The following is a 17,028-nucleotide window of genomic DNA, read 5'->3' as shown; positions in this document are numbered from 1 at the left end:
TGTTATCTACTAATTCTTGACCAACCATGGCAATACGACATAAAGTTTATCCACAAATTCCATGAAAATACATATGAGTTCGATTGGTTAGGTAATAAGGTTATTCCATTACCTCTCCAAGATCATACAACAACTTTCTCTTCCACTTTAGGAAGAGATAAAAGGCATCATATTTTCCGATTTGTCTACAAAAGAAGCTCTATAAATAGCACCCACCTTTACTTTAGCCTTAATGATTAAAGATCTCTCCACTTCCCCCCTTTTACCACATCCTATAGATAGAAGGATTGAAAATCTCCTTACCAATTTTCCCAACCTTACCAAAATTCCAGAGGGCTTACCTACTTCGAAGGACATTCAACATTACATTAATTTTATACCCGATGCCTCACTTCCACATCTTCCCCATTACAAAATGAGTTCATTCGAGTACAAAGCACTTCATGAAATTATCGAAGACCTTCACAAGAAACAACACATCTAACCTAGCCTAAGCCCTTGTGTTGTCCCTACTCTATTAGCCCTAAGAAAGGATGGTAATTGGCGCCTTTGTATTGATAGTCGAGCCATATATAAAATCATTATCAAGACATATTTCCCATCCTTAGAATCGGTGATCTCCTAGACCAATTGGCAAGTGCTCAAGTTTTTTCCAAAATAGATCTCCATAATGGCTATCACCGAATTCGAGTTAAACAAGGAGATGAATGGAAAATTGCATTCAAAACCAACGAAGGTCTCTTTGAATGGTTGGTCATGCCATTTGGATTATCAAATGCACCTAGCACGTTCATAATACTCATGAATCAAATATTCCTACCATTCTTAAATAAGTTTGTTGTTATTTACTTTGACGACATCTTAATTTATAGTAAGAGCACATAGGAACATTTATCATACTTACAGGATGTCTTCTATACTCTTGACACTCATCAATTAGTCATTAATATGAAGAAATGTGTTTTCTTAACTAACAAAATTTCTTTTCTTATTAGCTCAGAAGTAATTCAAGTCGGTCCTCTCAAAGTTGAAGTTATAAAGAATTGGCCAATACGATCCACAGTTAAGGAGGTATAATCATTTCTAGGGTTAGCTTCATTTTACAGAAAATTCATAAAATATTTTAGCATATTAGCAACACCATTAACAAACTGTCTAAAAAGGGGAAGTTTACTTGGAATCAAGAAACATTAGATAGCTTTAACATAATTAAAGCAAAGCTAACCACCCCCTCTGTTTTAGCTTTACCAAACTTTGGTAAGCCTTTTGAGGTTGCTATTGATGCTAGTGGTGTTGGAATAGGAGCAGTGTTATCCCAAGAATCACACCTTATAAAATTTTTTAATGAGAAACTAAGTGAACCTCGACAAAAATGGACCACTTATGTGTTGGGGATGATGTCCTAAAGTATAATATATGATATTTTCTTCACTTCTTGACTTTGCACATTGGATGTTTTATTTGCTTTACCACAAACCACTAAACTAAAATCTCTAGTTGTCATTATGTAACCTAAGCGCGTATGTGGTGACCTACAAATGGACCATTTCTTAAGTGATAACCAAAATGGTCTGTAGTATATGGATATAAGAAGAAAACCTTATCTTGGTAACTACGGATGCGGCTCACTTTGTGGAATAGTTATAAGTGTTGTGACCTGCTATAGATAGTCTGATCCTGATCATTTGTGTGGGGACATACGAGTGGGGGCGTCCTATACAAAGAGTTTGTATAAGACCTGACCAAGAAGTGTTACCGTCTCGTTATATAACATCGTTCATGACAGAGACTTCACTTCACTAGGATGACCATAGATAATATGACCTTAATCCTGAGTGAGTTGGGAACTCCTGCCATTGAGGGCGGTCTTTTGATTTGCATGGGTGCAAGTGGCCAGGTCGTCGACCCAAACCTACCACTTTGGGGATTCGTCTGATTTGGGAGCTGGAAACTCAGCTACACAAGATGGAATTCACTCCTTCCCCGAAGCAGGGGTAAGCAGATAGATTGTTCCCTGATAACTGGTAGAAATACAAGTTATTAAAGCTCAAATTATTAAAATAATGGAAGAAAGTGATGGTAAAATAGGCAATATTATGTTTGAAAGCGCCAAACTATAAGGAATTGCGATCGCCAATGCTCATCGCATAAAAGCAGTTAATTTGCCTATTCTTTGCAGGTACAATGCGATGGCGCATATGAAATTGCGATCCAAGGGCACAATGCGACAACGCACTTGAGTTACGATCACAAGAAGTTTCTCAAAAGCGATCGCATAAAGATCTCACATAAAGGCGACAAATAATAAATCATGATGGAACGTAAAGCTAATAACGGTCAATTTCAAAATTCAGTTGACAGCCGTTAAAAACCATACTGTTGCAAGTACATTGAACTTCCAGTGTCTTTCAGACTACACAATAGAGTAGGGAAATTAATGCTACCCATATTTGCAATCATTAGTAAGAAAAGTTGCTTCACCTTGAAATCTATAAATACCCAATGCTATCAGAGAAAGAAGGATATAGAGAGAGCAAGGAGGTGAGGCGAAGTCGAGAGAAATCGCTTTTCGGAAAGATCGAGAGACTGTCGAAAAACAATACAAAGGAGAGAAGTCCTACCCTTGCGAGAGCAAGAGTCCATAGATCAGAACAGAGTGAAGTGATAAAAAGCAGTGTAAAAGGCCACGGAAAGCAAGACATTGCTTACCTGGCTTGTTATTTTTCAATCCATTTGTTGTTTTGCACTCAACACTTTATTTGCAAAAATGGAAACTTCATTTCAATTTATGTTCAATCTCTCCACACCATGCATGAGTAATTAAATTTGTGAATGGGTTGAGAAGTACTTAGCTAGCATGAGTTAAGCTATACATTTTATGCGATCATCTTGTCTTGTGTATGCGCCATTCATCATTTGGAAGTACTTGAGAGGGTAGTCTAAAGATAGAATCTAGGCTTGAGAGAGTCAGATTAGATCGCATAAGCAAGAGTAGAGACTTAGAAATAAGTTCTATCTGTTTCTTTCCTCACACATCGCATGCGTCCTAGAGATAGGAAATATGGCATTATTCGTTGAGAAATGTAGTACTAATATTTGTGTATAGCATGATCGCATGACTTGTACACAGTCTTGAGAAATGTTAGCTAAATCTCTTCTCAGCCCCTTCATCGCATACTTGTTATAACACTATGCTTTCATCTCTCAACGTTCAACTCCATCACATAGGAAAGTCTAAATCAAAACACCATCTACTTCATTATCACCACCGTAATAGAATCAGAGAGTCCGTCGCATATTTATTTAGTAGTCCCTGTGTTCGACCCTAGACTTACTAGGAACCTAAGAAGGCTTATACTTGAGCTTTGTTAGGAAAACTTGTAGGATCATCGCAACCACACATCAGCGCATTATAAACCATCGCATCAAATTTTTGGCGCTGTTTTCGGGAATGCGGTATAGATTGTGCTAACATCAAACTTCTTTGATCTTTGCAGCTTTCAACCTTTGTTACATTGTCATTCCATCTGTAAAGAAAGAAGCAAGCGTCACATGAGTGAAGAACACACTCCTTAGCTCAAATACGACCCAGAGATCAAAAGAACCTTTCGCAAAAGACAGAAAAACAGACGTAAACGACAAGGAAGAGTTCACAGAATGGCTGAACAACTTGAAGACCGAGTAGCAAATGAAAATAACATAATGGCAAATTCTATCCTACTGGAAAATGATCGCAATAGACCCATCTGGGACTATGCATCACCAAACCTATATGATTTCTCTCCAGGAATCATGAGACCAACATTGGATGGATCAAGGTTCGAGATGAAGCCAATAATGTTACAAATTATATAAACAGCAGGGCAGTTCGGAGGACGACGTGGTGAAGAACCACACGCCCATCTACGAAGCTTCATTGAAATTTATAACACTTTTGTGTTATCTGATATTTTCCCAGAGGAGGTTCGACTCATGTTATTTCCATTTTCACTATGCGATAAAGCAAGAAAATGGACTTACTATCTCGAACCAAGAGAGATAACTTCATGGGAGCAAGTTGTGAAAAAAATTATGAAGAAGTATTTCCCTGTCACAGAGAATGCCAGAAGGAGGAAATTGATCACCAATTTTGAACAAGAAGAAGATGAATCACTCAGTGACGCATGGGCGAGATTCAAGAGACTAGTACGCGACTGCCCACACAATGGATTGTCAGATTGTCTCCAAATGAAGATTTTCTATCATGGACTCAATTCTGCATTGCAGATAGTTGCCAATGCGGCAGCAACAGGAGGTCTGCTGGACAAAACATATGATGAAGCAAAGAACATTCTTGATCGCATCTCGAAAAATGACAAAGATTGGCAAGAAAGCGATCAAAGACCAAAACCCAGAGGAAGTAACACAAGTAATGGTGCCATCGCATCATTGCAAAATCATTTGAATGCGATGATAAATTTGTTGCAAGGCATCGCAATAAACAATTTAGGAACTCGAAGTGGGCAAGTCAATGCGATAGAGCAAACAAGCACCAGTTGTGTTGTATGTGAAGAATGCATTCTGTTGAGGAGTGTCCACGAAATCCTTAATCAATCTACTTTGTCAAAAACAATCCTTTTTCAAACATTTACAACTTGGGGTGGCGAAATCACCCTAATTTTTCTTAGAAAAACAACCAATAACAAGGCAGTCAGCCTATGGCTCAGAGAGAGGGACCACCAGGATTTTTCCAAAGAACAAATAGACAACTGCAACAGCAAGCTAGCAGCTCTTAAACACCACCATCATCATCCATGGAAAACTTGTTAAAGTAATACATCGAAAAGAATGAAACAGTCCTTCAGAACCAAGCTACATCCATCCGCAATTTGAAAATTCAAATAGGAAAAATTGCGGGAGAGCTAAAGAACATACCCCAAGGGACATTGCCTAGCTCAACTGAGCTTCCATGCAATCCAGGGAATACAGGGAAAGAACACTGCCAGGCAGTCACTCTAAGAAGTGGAAAGGCAGCGGTAGAAGTCAGAAAGGAGACTAGCGAGACCGAGTCAAAGAAGCAACCTCCGTTGCCGCAAACTGAGTCAAAGAAGTCTGAAACTATGGAACCTGAAGATGCGATCACCTCTAAGCCTCCAGACCATGGAACAGTGAAAGTATAGCTACCTCCATTTCCTCAAAGACTGAAAAAGAAACAAAACGATGAAGGTCAGTATTATCGCTTCCTGGAAATATTGAAACAACTACACATCAATATTCCATTTATAGAAGCGATAGAGCAGATGTTGGTGTATGCCAAGTTTTTTAAGGACATTGTTTCGAATAAGAGAAGCACGGGAAAATTCGCCACGTTGGCATTAACATAAGAATTAAATACTATAATCCCACCAAAGATGTGTGACCTAGGCAGTTTCACAATACCCTGCTCAATAGGAGGGACCTACATTGGTCAAGCATTATGCGATCTTGGGGCAAGCATAAACTTAATGCCCCTTTCAATCTTCAAACAATTGAATGTAGGACAGTTAAAACCCACAACAGTGACTCTCCAACTTACAGATAGGTCCCTAATACACCCTGAAGGAAAATTAAAAGATGTCTTGGTAACAATAGACAAATTCATTCTACCTGCAGACTTCATTATCCTAGATTATAAGGCAGATAAATATGTTCCAATTATATTGGGACGATCATTCTTGTCTACTGGTCATGCTCAAATAGATGTGCACAAGGAAGAAATCACAATGAGCATCAATGGAAAGAAGCTCAGATTTAATATTATCAAGGCAATGAAGTTCCCAGAAAACGAAGGCTTATCAGATTCCGACGATGAACAAATTTGCATTGAAGATTGGGAGTCCGAGGAAGAAAATGAAGAAAGAGAGGATGCGACGACATCCTTAGAAACCTGCCATGCAATAACAAAGATAGTGAACAATGAAGAAATGTTGAGTTTGGATGAAGAAAGAAAAGCACAGAAGCACTCCCTAGAGCAACCACCTACACCTGAACTAAAAACCCTACCAACCCACTTAAAGTACGTTTTCCTTGGCCAGAATGAAACCTTACCAGTCATCATATCCTCTGTGTTACCTAAAGAAAAATAAATTGCATTGCTCAGTGTTCTAAAGAAGTATATTAGAGCAATCGGATGGACGCTTGCAGACATTTGAGGTATCAGTCCGACGTATTGCATCATCTAATTTAGCTTGAAGAAAACCAGAAAGGCTCGATAGAACCTCAATACAAACTGAACCCTGCGATGAAAGAAGTTGTCAAAAAAGAAATCATCAAATGGTTAGATGTCGGCATCATATACCCTATCACAGATAGCACGTGGGTTAGCCCCGTGCAATGTGTTCCCAAGAAGGGTGGGATGACAGTAGTCCCTAGTGCAAACAACGAGTTGATCCCCATGAGGACTGTCACAGGTTGAAGGATCTATATGGATTACAGGAAACTCATCTTTGCGACAAAGAAAGATCATTTTCCCTTACCTTTCATTGATCAAATGCTCGCCAGACTAGTAGGAAATGGCTATTCTTGCTTCCTTGATGGGTACGTAGGCTATAACCAAATTATGATCGCACCAGAGGATTAAGAAAAGACCACGTTCACATGTCCATATGGAACATTTGCCTTTCGTCCCATGCCTTTTGGACTATGCAATGCGCCAAGTACATTTCAACGGTGTATAATGGCAATCTTCTCCGAGTACCTTGAAGACTCAGTTGAAATCTTTATGGACGAATTTTTAGTCTATGGGAAAACATATGAAACTTGTCTGAGAAACTTGGAAAAAAGACTAAAAAGATGTGAAGAAACTAATATGGTGCTGAACTGGAAAAAGTGTCATTTCATGGTTAAAGAAGGAATTGTGCTTGGGCATAAGGTTTCAATGAATGGGCTAGAGGTAGATAGAGCAAAAATTGAAGCTATAGAAAAACTTCCACCTCCCGCAAATGTGAAAAATTTGAGGAGTTTCTTAGGACACGCGAGGTTTTACAGAAGATTTGTGAAGGACTTCCTTCACTTTGTTAGCAATGCGATTCTTAACAAAGTGGAATACACCCTTACAACTCTCCTCAACAAGTTGCAGACATACCAATCTTTACTAAAAAGTAAGGAGAGGAAAAAGGGTGAGGCCAATGTTGTTTCATCTTCTACGATTTCCATCGAGATTCGACATCAAGAACGAAGTCTGCACCTTCTACTTCTAACTCTGAAAAGGGGAAAAAGAAGAAGGGGGGTAAGGGGAAAGGGGAAGTGTCTGCTAACCCGCCACTTGTCGCCCCAAGGAGGCATCCGCCATCGATTGAAAAAGGAAAATGTTTCCACTACAACCAGGATAGACACTGGAAGAGGAATTGTCCTCGCTGGCTAAAGGAAAAAAAGGCTAAGGCCAAGGCGAACAAAGGTAATGATGATTTACTTGTCCTAGAAACTTGCTTAGTGAAGAATGATGATTCTGTCTGGATAATTGATTCGGGCGCCACTAATCACGTTTGTTCTTCTTTTGGGGGGATTAGATCCTAGCGACAGCTAGAGGCTGATGAAATGACAATGTGAGTAGGCTCCGAGCACGTCGTCTTAGTTGTGGCAGTAGAAGGCATCCAGTTAACTTTACAGAATAGGTTTCTAATTTTAAAAGATGTGTTTTGTAGTTCCTGAACTAAAAAGAAACCTTATTTCTGTAAAGTATCTGTTAAATGTAAATATACGCTTTCATTTAATGTGGATAAAATGTTTATTCATAAAGATGGTGTTGAAATTTGTACAGCTAAACTAGGAAACAACTTATATGTGTTAAGACCGTTAGCCTTAAGTTCCCTCCATAACACAGAGTTGTTTAAATCTATCGTAACTCAATCTAAACGTCAACAAATTTCTCCAAAAGAAAATGCCCAACTTTGGCACCTTTGATTAGAGCACATCAATCTCAATAGGATTGAGAGATTGGTGAAGAATGGCCTTCTAAATGAGTTAGAAGAAAATTTTTTTACTGATGTGCGAATTTTTCCTTGAGGGTAAGATGACTAAAAGACCTTTTACTGGAAAAGGTTATCGAGTCAAAGAGCCTCTTGAGTTAGTACATTTTGACCTTTGTGGTTCTATGAATGTGCGAGCCCGAGGTGGCTATGAGTATTTTATCAGTTTTACTGATGATTACTCTAGGTATGGGTATGTCTATCTGATACAACGGAAGTCTGAATCCTCTGAAAAATTCAAAGAGTTCAAGGCTGAAGTTGAAAATGCATTGGATAGACGGATTAAAACACTTCAATCAGATTGAGGTGGAGAGTTTTTGGATTCTGGGCTCCAGGACTATTTGATAGAAAATGGAATTGTTACCCAACTCTCAGCGCCGGGTACACCTCAGAAGAATGGTGTAGCGGAGAGGAAAAACATAACCTTGTTGAACATAGTTTGTTCGTTGATGGGTTACGCTTCCTTACCGGACTCGTTTGGGGCTTCGCAGTGGAAACTGCGATATACATACTCAACTATGTTCCTTCCAAGAGTGTTGCGAGAACGCCTCTGGAGTTATGGAACGGGCGTAAAGCTAGTTTACGTCACTTCCGTATTTGAGGTTGCCTAGCACATGTGCTTGAGGCAAATCCCAAGAAGTTGGAACTATGGTCGAGGTTATGCCTGTTTGTAGGCTACCCCAAAGGTACACGAGGGGGTTATTTTTATGATCTGTCGGAAAATAGGATGTTTGTTTCCACGAATGCTACTTTCTAAGAGCAGGATCATATTAGGGAGCATAGTCCACGTAGTAAAGTCATGTTACGTGAGCTTCCCAACGAAACTACTGAAACATCAACAAGAGTTGTTGAAGGGCCTGCTTTATCAGCAAGAGTTATTGATGATAGTTCATCTAGTAGGTCGGTTCCATCTCAAGAGTTGAGGGAACCTTGACGCACTGGGAGGGTTGCGAACCCGTCCGTTTTCTATCTGGGTTTCACGGAAATCCTCGCTATGGTAGCAGATGGCGATGTTGAGGATCCGTTGTCTTAACAGAAGGCAATGGAGGATATAGACCAGGATGAATGGGTCAAAGCCATGGATCTCGAGATGGAGTCGATGTACTTCAACTCAGTATGGGATCTTGTAAATTAGCCTGATGGGGTGAGACCTATAGATTGTAAATGGATCTACAAGCGCAAACGGGGTACTGATGAGAAGGTACAAACCTTCAAGGCTCGACTTGTGGCAAAGGGTTATACCCAAGTAGAGGAAGTCGATTATAAGGAGATTTTCTCGTCTGTTGCCATGTTCAAGTCGATTTGCATCCTCCTATACATTACAGCTTATTATAGTTATGAGATTTGGAAAATGAACGTCAAGACGGCCTTTATGAATGGCAATCTTGAGAAGACCATTTACATAGTGCAACCCGAGGGATTCATTGCCCAAGGTCAAGAGCAAAAGGTTTGCAAAATGAATCGGTCCATTTATGGGCTGAAACAGACATCTCAATCTTGGAACATACGATTTAATCTGCGATCAAATCGTATGGCTTTGACCAAAACGTTGATGAACTTTGTGTCTACAAGTAGATCACCAACGGTTCAGTAGTTTTTTAGCATTGTATGTAGACGATATCCTACTCATTAGGAATGATGTAAGTCTACTGACTGCAGTTAAGAACTGGTTAACGACCCAATTCCAAATGAAAGATTTGGGAGAGACTCAGTTTGTTATGGATATACAGATCTTTCGGGATCATAAGAACAAAGTGCTAGCACTGTCTCAGACATCATACATTGACAAGATGTTACTCAAGTACTCGATGCAGGACTCCAAAAGGGGCCTACTATCGTTCAGGCATGGGGTCACTTTGTCTGAGGACATGTGTCCTAAGATGCCTCAAGAAGTTGAGGAGATGAGATGGATCCCATATGCATCTGTCGTTGGCAGTTTGATGTATGCAATGCTCTGTACTAGGCCAGACATCTACTACGCTATGAGAATAGTCAGTAGGTATAAATCTAACCCAGGCCAGGGTCACTGGATTGCAGTGTAGAACATCCTCAAGTATCTTCTGAGAATGAGGGACTACATGCTCGTGTATGGATCTAGGGATTTGATCCTTACTGGATACACGGATTCTGACTTTCAGACTGATAGGGACTCTCACAAGTCCACTTCAGGGTCAGTTTTTACTCTTAACAGAGGAGTTGTAGTGTGGCGAAGCACTAAGTAGGGGTGCATCGCCTAGGCTTGCGAAGCTGCTAAGGAGGCCGTCTGGCTCAGGAAGTTCCTGACAGAGCTGGAAGTGGTTCCAGATATGTCTAGGCCCATCTCCCTCTATTGTGACAATAGTGTTACTGTGGCAAACTCCAAGGAGCCCAGAAGTCACAGGCGCAGCAAAAACATAGAGCAGAAGTATCACTTGATCCGCGAGATAGTGCATCGAGGGGACGTGATCATCACGAAGATCGCTTCGGAGCACAACGTTGCTGACCCGTTTACGAAGGCTCTCATGGCTATAGTGTTTGAGGGTCACCATCAGAGCATGGGTCTACGAGACCGCCCGCGACTGGATTAGAGCAAGTGGGAGATTTTATTGTACTGGGCCTTAATGCCCTAGTTTATTGTTTTGTACTGTTTTTTGTACACCCCGCTCGCTTTAGGACAAGTGGGAGATTATTGGGAATGATGATGATCTATAATATATGATATTTTCTTCACTTTTTGACTTTGCACATTGGATGATTTATTTGCTTTACCACAAACCAATAAACTAAAATCCATGGTTGTCATTATGTAACTTAAGTATGTATGTAGTGACATACAAGTGGATCATGTCTTAAGTGATAACCAAAATGGTCTGTAGTATATGGATATAGGAGGGAAACCTTATCCTGGTAACACTACGGATGTGGCCCACTTTATGGAATAGTTACAAGTGTTGTGACTTGCTATAGATGGTCTGATCCTGATCATTCGTGTGGGGACATGCGAGCGGAGGCGTCCTATACAAAGAGTTTGTATAAGACCTGACCAAGAAGTGTTAACATCTCGTTATATAACGATGTTCATGACAGAGACTTCACTTCACTAGGATGACCATAGATAACATGACCTCAATCCTGAGTGAGTTGGGAACTCCTGCCATTGAGGGCAGTCCTTTAATTTGCATGGATATGAGTGGCCAGGTCGCCGACGCAAACGTACCACTTTGAGGATTCGTCTGATTTGGGAGCTGGGAACTCAGCTACGCAAGATGGAATTCACTCCTTCCCTGAAGCAGGGGTAAGCAGATAGATTGCTCCCTTAAGGGTTGATCCCGGGGCTTGAACGATGTGGCTTTACACATCTTCTCATGGCTCGAGAGGTGTTCACAATAGTAGGACTATGTTGTATTATTCATTAGAGGGATCAATGGTACTTAAGGAGTAAGATGTAACTACAAAAGCAAAACAGTAAATTGACCCAATTGTACTTACGAGCATCTGTGAAGAGTTATCATACTCATGATTGGTTATATCCAATGGACACAGAAATATATCTGCGGTAAGAAGAGTTCAACTGTCAGTCTTTAGTGGAATGTCTTGCAGTTAACGGATGGTGGATCTCATAGCTAAAGAGTTTAGTCAGCTATTCACGTACGGTTGGAGTTTCGAGCCATAAATCTATAAGATCCCCTTGGTAGCTTGGATACAAGTTGAGAATCAGTTTTTGGGTTAGTTTGAAATGTTCAAATTGACAATAGGGTGTTCGATTATATATGATATAATTGAACTAGTTAACTATATATGATATAATTGACTAAATGTATGAGATACATTAGTTTAAATAATATTGGATATAAATATGATTTATATCAAGTGAAGAAAACACTGGTTGATATATGATATCAAACCATAGGTTATGAATATAATATGATTAAATGGACAGTTATGGGATAATTGGCCGGCGTTTTCTCTGTAACCATACATTAGTGGGAAGTTCAATTCGAATTTCGTAACTGAAGAATAAAATGATTTTTTTTTTCATTTTGCAAAGAACACGCTAATTTGAAAATGTGGTTCATTGGTTAGCATCCTATTGCTTAGTGAATTGAGGGCCTATACGATAGAAGCTCACATCTTACTAAACGATCCTCACTCACGCGCGCGCTTCTCTAAACGATCGCTTTCCTTTTCCTAAACGATCACTTAGTGCCTGTGCTTTACTAAACGATCGTATAGACGAACGCCTAGCTTTTCCTACACGATCGTATAGACGAACGCCTAACTTTTCCTACACGATCGTGTACCTCGCCTAAATGATCAAACATCTTGACTATACGATAGTCGTTGTCTTCTCCCACTTGCTTGATCGTTCTACACAATTTCTTTTCCTCCTTACCTCTACCAAATCTGAATAGAGCCCACCCTCTGGATTCTCACTCCGAGAATACTAAGGGTTTTGAGTGGTGGTTTTGTCCCCATTTCCTGTTGTTCGTGCAAAGCCATTCGTAGTATACGACCGGGGTGTTGCTGGACGATTGCTTGTTGTTCTAGCGAAAGCGCAAGAAGGCCGTTCGTGGAGAGAGCGAGATTTCAAGTGAAGTGAGTCTTCAACTGGTATTTTTACGCTGCCTCTTGTTTGTTTATCTATTAGCTTACCGGTAATTTAATAGTGTTAATGCATATCTGTACGTGTGAATGTATATGTGGAAATTTTGTCCCAATGAATTGGAAAGATCTGCTTTCGCTCATAGGTACTCTTATATAAGAGTTTCTTTATTATGAACAAGAATTATACGCCTTAGTAAGAGCCTTACAATATTAGGAACATTACCTTATAGGTAAAGAATTCATTCTACTTACCGACCATTCTTCTCTCAAGTTTCTTCACTCACAAAAACATATTAGTAGAATGCATGCTAGATGGATAATATTTATCCAAATATTTGATTTTGTAATAAAACATACCTCAGGTAGCACCAATAAAGTAGCTGATGCTTTAAGTAGAAAGTCATCTCTACTAACTCTTCTCCAAGGCACTATCATAGCTTTTGATCATCTACCCTTTTTGTATGAACTAGACCTTGACTTTCAAACAATTTGGTAGCAATGTAATACACATTCTGCACCTAATGATTATCATTTGTTTGACAATTATCTCTTCAAAGGAAATTCGTTATGTATACCTCAATGGTCCCTAAGAGAAGCCATCAGACATGAAGCTCATTCTAGTGTTTAGTTGGTCATTTCGGTCGAGATAAGACCTATATAATGTTGTCTAAAAAATTCTTTTGGCCACAGCTTAGAAAAGATGTAAATAATTTTGTAAAACGATGCTTTGTGTGCCAAACAACAAAAGGCCAATCTCAAAATATAAGACTTTATACCCCTCTCCCAATTCCCCAAAACATTCGGGAGGATCTCTCTATGGACTTCATCCTCGATCTTCTACGCACACAAGGAGGGTTTGATTCTATTTTCGTTATTGATGATAGATTTAGTACGATGGCTCATTTTATCCCTTGCAAGAAAACCTCAGATGCTTTAAATATTGCTCAAATTTTTTTCAAAGAAATCGTACGCTTACATGGAATTCCCAAATCAATAGTATCTGACAGAGATGTTAAATTCATTATGATTATTTTTTTTTTTTTTTTTTTTTTTGGAAAAGCCTTTGGAAGAACTCACTTAAAGTTCAGCTCAACAAGCCATCCACAAACAGATGGCCAAACTAAGATGACAAACAGAACATTGGGGAATCTACTTCAACGCATCCTTTTAGACTAACTTTTGACCTCACTAATTTACCTTCTTTTGTTGACAGCAACCTTGAGGCAGATTACATGGTAGATAGAATTCAAAAGATACATGAAGAAGTTGTGAAGAACCTAACAGCTGTCAATACTAAATATAAGGACAAAGTTGATGCTCACCGAAGGAAACAAACTTTTCAACCTGGAGATCTAGTCATGGTGTACATCAAAAAATTAAGACTACCAGCTGGAAGTTCTTCTAAACTAATCATCAGAAAGTTCGGTCCATTCACAATACTAAAAAAATTTAGAGAAAATGCCTTCTGGATAGATCTACCTACATTTATGAACATTAGCAACACATTCAACGTTGCTGATATTTTTTCCTACTACGCACCTGATGAGTTTCAACTTTCATCATAAACTCGAGGACGAGTTTAATTCTCAGGGGGTCGAATTGAAGTAGGAACATTTTAGGAATATTCTGTAATTTTCATTTGTATTAATTTGTAATTTTTTTTTTTTTTTAGTTTAGGTGTAAAAACACCCTTCCCCTTTGGGTCTATTTAAAGGGTTTTAGGATTAGAATTAGTTAGTTAGTTAGGTGTGAAACAACTCTTTCCCTTTGGGTCTATTTAAAGGGATCATTGACTACAATTCTAATACAATCAATAATACTCTACTTCAAGATTTTCTCCAAGAATTAAGTTACATTAGAACTCCATTCCAAATAAAATAGGCAGAATATAAAGCTTCACCCCAAAAATTAGTAGGCATTGCCGAACTGAACGGCATAACAATGATCATATTTCTATTTTTTCTTTCAGTCACACCATTTGATTGAGGTGCATAAGAGGAGTAACTCAATGAATTAAGCCATACATACTGCAAAACTCATTCATATCATCTACTCTCCACTCCTACTAGATCTTAGAACTTTAATTTTCTTTCCCAACTGATTTTCTATCTCAGTTTTGTAGATTTTAAAAGTATTAAATACTTCATCTTTGGAATTAAGTAAACATAACAATATTTTGAACAATCGTCTATAAAAGTTATAAAATATCATTTTCCACCACGAGTCAAGGTATTATTGTAATCACAAACATCACTATGAATTAATTCTAGCATAATGAGTTTCTTTTTACTGATTTAAATGGTTTTCTGGGTTGTTTAGCTTGCACATAAATTTCATATTTATTTTTATTAATTAAGTATGATTTAGGAATTAAATGCATATTCGTCATTCTTTTTATTGAATTGAAATTCACGTGACAACTATGCCATATATCAGAACATTCAACATTGACCACAACAAATGAAGATAAAAATTCATAAATATCAGCATGACATTCACCACATCCAGTTCAAACAATTCATCTTTTAAATATCTTTTACCAATAAAATCACCATGGCTACTGATAACAACTCTATTGGACTCAAAAAAAAATTTAAACCTCTGCTCTACTAACAAGAATAATCCGACTAAATTCTTAGAAATTTCTGGAACATGCACCAGAAGATAGTTTTAACCGAACTTCTCCTTCCCTTATTACAAGTGTCACATTCCCATTTTTCTACTGCATGTCTTTCTCAATTTTCCTGACCGTACTTCTTGTCTAGGGCTTCCCATAGTTCTATAAACTTTTTAGTTGTACAGAAAATTTTGTAGACACTATTTGACAACGAATAAGAATATTTCCATGACATAAAATATCTTTTTCTTCTAGACCTTTATGAACCATAGTTTTAGTTGGCACGCTTGGGTTAGAAGTGTTGTCTTCCCTAATTTTTTTCCTTTTCTTTTTCTTTTTCAGCTAAAGAAATTACAAGGGTAAGGTACTGAACCAAAATTTATCTGCTGCTGCTAACATTTGAAATTTTGTCCAATTTTTCAGGTTTGCAAGAATGATATTCCGACTCAAAAGAGGTCATGACTCAACAAAAAGAACATAACAGAATTTCTAGCACGCCAAACTAACAATCAATCAAAATATTTAATCAGAAAATTAAGGGTTTGAGAAAGCTTGTGAAATTGGGTTGAGGCACGTCGATACTTTCTTAGAGAAGACGTGCCCCACTAGCACTAAGTGATTCAGCATTCCACTCCCACGATAGAAGAACGCTTATGTGTAACTAAGCGATCTTACGGATTTCTTTAAATTTGTAGCTCATAAAACCTTTAGAAACGTATAGTGAAAAATCATACAGTAAAACTATATCTATCTTATGGAAGGAAGAAGAAGATTAAAAGGTCTAACTTCATCCATGTATCATTAAATTGTCCTTAAAATAGGGAAGTAAAAGAAGACATTTTCTCATCGTTTTAAAATAAAATAATTAAGATAAAATAAAATAAAATAAAATAAGAAAATTAATTAAATTATCCAAGATTTCTGATAGCATTTACCGATATTATTTTGGGAGATTGTAGTTTTCTAATTCGGCCGTGGTCAAGAAGACCATTGACTCTTGTTGTTGTTCCCTGATCTAAACCATCTTGATTTTTTCCTCTTCGTATGGATTTGGGTTCTCCATATCTGACTCGATCTCCTCCATCGTAGAGTAACCAAACCCAGAGATCACCTAGCTTAGAGACCTCACCCACGAGGATCTTGGAGGAATCTTGGACTCTATCTTGTTTTTTTATTATACCATCAATTTTATTGATACATTCTCGATTGAAATAAACTTGCCGTTGGATTGAGTTTTGAGAAAATTAATCAACCTTAGAAATATAGTACAATTATAAATCATTAAAAAGAAAAGAGTAAAAACAACCAAATCACAAAAACAAACCAACCAAAATAATAATAAAATAAAACCTACCTAAGTTGATAAAATAATCAAATTTAAAATCATTAAAAAAATGTACCAAATCTATTGCTTTTCATCGACTTCCAATTGGTCTAAATGGCTCGGATTGTGACATATCTGGAAAACAAACTATTAAAAATAATTGATAGATAGGTTAAGTATTTCATACCCAGATTGAGATGGTCTGTACTCTAAATACAGACTATTACAACCTACAAATTATTATAACATATGAATTATAGTAACCATTAACTATAATAACTAACTTAGTCCAAATACTTTTTTTTTAAATAACGAAAAACACCCCTTTGGAGGGTTGGCTATTTGAATTTTTGGTAACTATTTTTACTGTCTTAATCCAAACAACCCTAAATAACCTCAAGAGTGTCTATGAAAGCATGTAAGTTATGCATTAAACAAATATACAAAGAACTTGTCAAGCATCGATTTAAGATCTTAAGGAATTAAATAGAAATTAAGTTCATGACACAAAGAAAAAA

General features: G+C 37.9%; 1 non-coding gene across 1 annotated transcript; it reads right to left on the bottom strand.

The window, feature by feature from the left end:
• Nucleotides 1–4,104: 4,104 nt before the first annotated feature.
• On the bottom strand, nucleotides 4,105–4,211 carry LOC120087458 (small nucleolar RNA R71). Its single transcript, XR_005484600.1, has one exon. It is a non-coding gene; the product is annotated as a small nucleolar RNA R71 (small nucleolar RNA).
• Nucleotides 4,212–17,028: the final 12,817 nt, after the last annotated feature.

Source organism: Benincasa hispida, chromosome 9 (assembly GCF_027475165.1).
Source record: "Benincasa hispida cultivar pf3 chromosome 9, pf3_genome.v1.1, whole genome shotgun sequence".
NCBI classification, from domain to species: Eukaryota; Viridiplantae; Streptophyta; class Magnoliopsida; order Cucurbitales; family Cucurbitaceae; genus Benincasa; species Benincasa hispida.
Note: the sequence above shows the minus strand (reverse complement) of the source record. Positions and strands in the feature narration are given on the sequence as shown.